Below are 4,945 nucleotides of genomic sequence, written 5' to 3'. Positions count from 1 at the left end.
ATTCTTATGTATGTGAGACTTTAGTATCCAGTAAGACTTTGCCTTTAGAGTCTATTGAATTTGTGATTAGAGTATCCAACCCCTTAGGTAGGTCTGTTTTGGTTGATAAAGTGTGCAAAAACTATCCATTGATGACTCGAGATTTCTATTTTTCGGTCGATCTGATGTTATTTCCATTTGACGAATTTGATATAATCCTGGGTATGGATTGGTTAACACTGCACGATGCTATTGTAAACTGCAAACGAAAGATGGTCGATTTGAGATGTCAGAATAAAGAGATTATCCGGATTGAGTCAGATGATCTGAATGGGTTGCTGGTAGTGATTTCTTTGGTGTTAGCTCGAAAATATATGAGAAAGGGTTGTGAAGCTTACTTTGCCTGTGTACTCGACTCTAAAGTGATTGAAAAGAAGATTGAATCAGTACCAGTTGTGTGTGAATACTCAGATGTGTTTCTTGAAGAGTTACCGGGTTTGCCACCGATCAGAGAAGTTGAATTTGGAATTGAGTTAGTGCCGAGAACAACTCCGATATCAATAGCTCTGTACAGAATGGCACCGATCGAATTAATAGAGTTGAAAGCTCAGTTGCAAGAGTTGATAGATAGAGGTTTTGCACGACCAATTTTTTCTCCCTAGGGTGCACTGATTTTGTTTGTGAAAAAGAAAGATGGAACTATGAGAATGTGCTTTGATTATCGACAGCTCAATAAAGCAACTATCAAGAATAAATCTCCTCTGCCACGCATAGATGATTTGTTTGATCAGCTGAAAGGGGCTACAGTGTTTTCAAAGATAGATTTGAGGTGGGGTTATTATCAGCTACGAGTTAAAGACTCCGATGTGCTGACAACTGCTTTCCGAATGAGGTACGGACATTATGAGTTTCTAGTTATGGCTTTCGGACTAACGAATGGACCTGCTATTTTTATGGATCTAATGAATCAGATTTTCAGACCGTATTTGGATAGATTTGTTGTTGTGTTTATAGATGACATCTTGATCTATTCCCGTGATGAATTTGAGAATGCTGAACATTTGAGAATAATGCTACAGGCTTTGCGAGATAAACAACTATTTGAAAATTCTAATAAATGTGAGTTCTGGTTACGAGAAGTTGGTTTTCTGGGGCATATTGTGTCAACATCGGGTATTCGAGTCGATCTGAGTAAGATTTCGGCAATATTGGATTAAAATCCTCTAAAAAATATATCTAAAGTTCGAAGCTTTCTAGGACTTGCCGGTTATTACAGACGATTCGTAAAAGGTTTCTCAATGATTGCAACTACGTTGACGAGACTACTTCAGAAAGATGTTAAGTTCGAGTGGCCGGACAAGTGCGAAAAAAGTTTTGATCAGTTGAAAACTCTTTTGACTGAAGCTCCAGTGTTAGTACAGCCAGAATCGGGTAAAGAATTCGTAATCTATAGTGATGCATTGTTGAATGGTTTGGGCTGCGTTTTGATGTAGGAAGGCAAAGTCATCGCTTATGCCTCGAGACAATTAAAGCCGCATGAAAAGAATTACCCAATGCAGGATTTGGAACTAACAACTATTTTATTCACGTTGAAGATTTGGCGTCATTATCTATTCGGTGAGAAATGTCATATCTATTTAGATCACAAGATTTTGAAATATCTGATGACTCAGAATGAATTGAATTTGCGGCAGCGAAGATGGTTGGAATTTTTAAAAGATTACGAGCTAGTGATTGACTACCATTCTGGAAAGGCCAATGTTGTTGCTGATGGTTTAAGTCAGAAATCTTTATTTGCTCTACATGCAATGAATACTCAGTTGGCTCTATCTGATGATGGCTCGATTATAGCTAAGCTAAAAGTAAGACCGTTATTTGTGCAGCAGATTAAGAGGCCAAATATATGTACCGAGAAATTCAGAGTTGATTCAGATGATTTTAAATGAAGCTCATAGTAGTCATTTGTTTGTTCATCCGAGAAGCACGAAAATGTATAACGATCTGAAACAACTATATTTGTGGTCTGGTATGAAACGTGACATCTCAGAATTCATTTCTAAATGTTTGATCTGTTAGCAAGTTAAAGCTAAGCATCAGGTACCGTCTGGGTTATTGCAGCAGATTATGATTTCCGAGTGGAAATGGGATAAAGTGACTATGGATTTTGTGTCGAGATTACCCCTATCCCCGAGAAAAAAAGATGGGATCTGGGTTATAGTTGACAGATTGATGAAATCAACTCATTTCATTCTAGTACGAATGGACTATTCGCTTGATAAGTTAGTTGAGTTGTATATTTCTGAGGTTGTGAGATTGCACGGAGTACTTATTTCTATTGTTTCAGATAGAGATCCGAGGTTCACATCGTAGTTTTGGAAGAAACTGCAAGATGCATTAGGTACAAAGCTACACTTCAGTACCGATTTTCACCCATAGACGGATGGACAATCCGAGCGAGTTATTCAGATACTTGAGGATATGTTACGATATTGTGTTCTTCAGTTTGAGGGTGCGTGGGAAAAATATTTGCTGTTGATTGAATTTGCGTATAATAACAGCTTTCAATCGAGTATTAAAATGACACCTTACGAAGCTTTATACGGTCGCAAATGTCGAACACCTTTGTACTGGACTAAACTTAGTGAGAATAAGATTCACGAGGTCGATTTGATTAAAGAGACTGAACAGAAAGTGAAAGTGATTCATGATAGTCTGAAAGTAGCGTCAGATCGTCAGAAATCATACGCAGACTTGAAATGAAAAGATATTGAGTTTTAGATTGGGGATCGAGTGTTTTTAAAAGTATCTCCGTGAAGGAAAATACTTAGATTTCGCTGAAAAGACAAGTTAAGTCCGAGATTCATCGGGCCGTATGACATTATCGAGCGTATCGGGCCGGTTGCTTATAGATTCATGTTGCCACTTGAATTAGAAAATATTCATAATTTATTTCATGTATCAATGCTTCGACGATATCGATCCTATTCCTCACATGTGATTTCACCATCCGAGATTGAGATTCAGTCTAATATGACATACGAAGAAGAACCGATCCGAGTTTTAGATCGCGAGGTTAAAGAATTGAGAAATAAGAAAATTTCATTAGTGAAAGTCTTATGGTATCGACACGGGGTTGAAAAAGCTCCATGGAAGCCCGAGGATGCTATGAGAGAGCAATATCCAAACCTATTCACTGGTAAGATTTTCGGGGACGAAAATCCCTAAGGGGGGAGAGTTGTAACAGCCTAGTTTTAGGTAAATTAGAACATTAGTTTCAGAACCACAAATCCGAGGTCATAAAATTATTTTAATATTATTTTCGGTATTTAAAGCATGTTATTTGATATGTGTGAAAATTTCATGATTTAATTTTACCGATTGGTTAGTTAATTTGATAAAAGGACTAAATCGCGTAAAATGCAAAAGTGGCATACTAATTGTTTAAGTGTTTATTTATTATGATTAATTAAATGTGAGGTCCTTATGATGTGATTAGACCATAAATGAGATAGTGGAAGATGTTGGCTTGGCAATTATGCAATTAATAATATTTATTAAGGTTAATTTTGTAATTTGGTTAATAATGTTATAATAAGTTAAAACTATTAAACAAAAGCTTTCATCTTTCTTTGGTTTTTTCAACCGAATGTGAAGAAGAAGAAAGCCATTCTTTTGTTTATTATTCGGCCAAGCTTTCATTGTCCAATTAGGTGCGATTTTTGTTCCGTTTTTAATGATTTTTACGTTTTTGAGATCGTTGCTTCGTATATTATCTAGCCTGTGTCTTAATTTTTGAAATTGTTAATGATTTTGTGAAATGCCATTGATGAATATTCAAGATTTTTTTTTGTTTGATAATGAAAAATAAATATTTGTTGATAGATTATTATATTTTATTAAGTGATTTTTGATAAAAATGCTTATTAGGGATTAAATTGAAAATGTGTAATTTGAGTGGTTGAAATGTGAAATAAATGCAAGTTTTGGGTTGCTAGGGACCTCTAATAAATTCGGCTAGGCATGGGTTTATTGAAATTTTGTGTAATTTGTGATTTTGTGAAATATAGACTAAATTGAATAAATGTGAAAATTTAGGGGCTAAAGTGAAAAAATGCCCAAATAGGTATTTTTGAATGAAATTGAATGAATTGGTGATTAAATGAGCTAAATTTGAAATCATATAGATCAAGAAAGAAAGAAATCAGATTTAGATCGAGGGAAATCGAAAGTTGACGAGTAATCGATCCGATTTGTTCATCGTATATACGAGGTAAATTCATATGCAAATAAATACCTTTAAATTGATTTATATATGTTTATCTGTGATTGAATTGCTTTGGATGTTGAATATTTGAATATGAGAAAGTATCAACAGAATTACGACGTCCGTAATCCCCGTACAAACCATAGGAATAATATAGGATACGTATGTCATGACATTAGGATTCCGAGGTGTGATTTCGTGTAAGACCACGTTTGGGAAATTGGCATTGTATAAGATTTCATGTAAGACTCTGTCTGGGACAGTGGCATCAATATATTATAACATGTAAGACCATATCTGGGATATGGCATTGTACAAGGTTTATGTACTATCCGAGTATCCTTATCAACTCCGAATGGTTCAACGGGCAATGTTGAGAAGTGGATGAATATGAGAATGAGAAATCAATTCAGGTATGTATGATGTTATATGAAAATTGAAAGGTTAAGGTAAGTGATGCTTATGAATCATTAATAAGTGAATTAGATGAGGAATGTGATATTTATACATGCGATTAGCCATGATTTTTCGTTGATGAGTTGGTTATATTTACTTCATGTATTATATGTTTATTTGTATATGGCTTACTAAGCTTTTAAAGCTTACTGTGTTTATTTTTCACTGGTTGATAGATTTTGAAAGCTAGCTCGAGTTCAGGGATCATCTAGGAACATCGTCACACTATCGATCGCTATTTCGGCA

This window comes from Gossypium raimondii, chromosome 8 (assembly GCF_025698545.1).
Source record: "Gossypium raimondii isolate GPD5lz chromosome 8, ASM2569854v1, whole genome shotgun sequence".
Classification (NCBI taxonomy): Eukaryota; Viridiplantae; Streptophyta; class Magnoliopsida; order Malvales; family Malvaceae; genus Gossypium; species Gossypium raimondii.
This window is presented reverse-complemented; position numbering follows the sequence as displayed.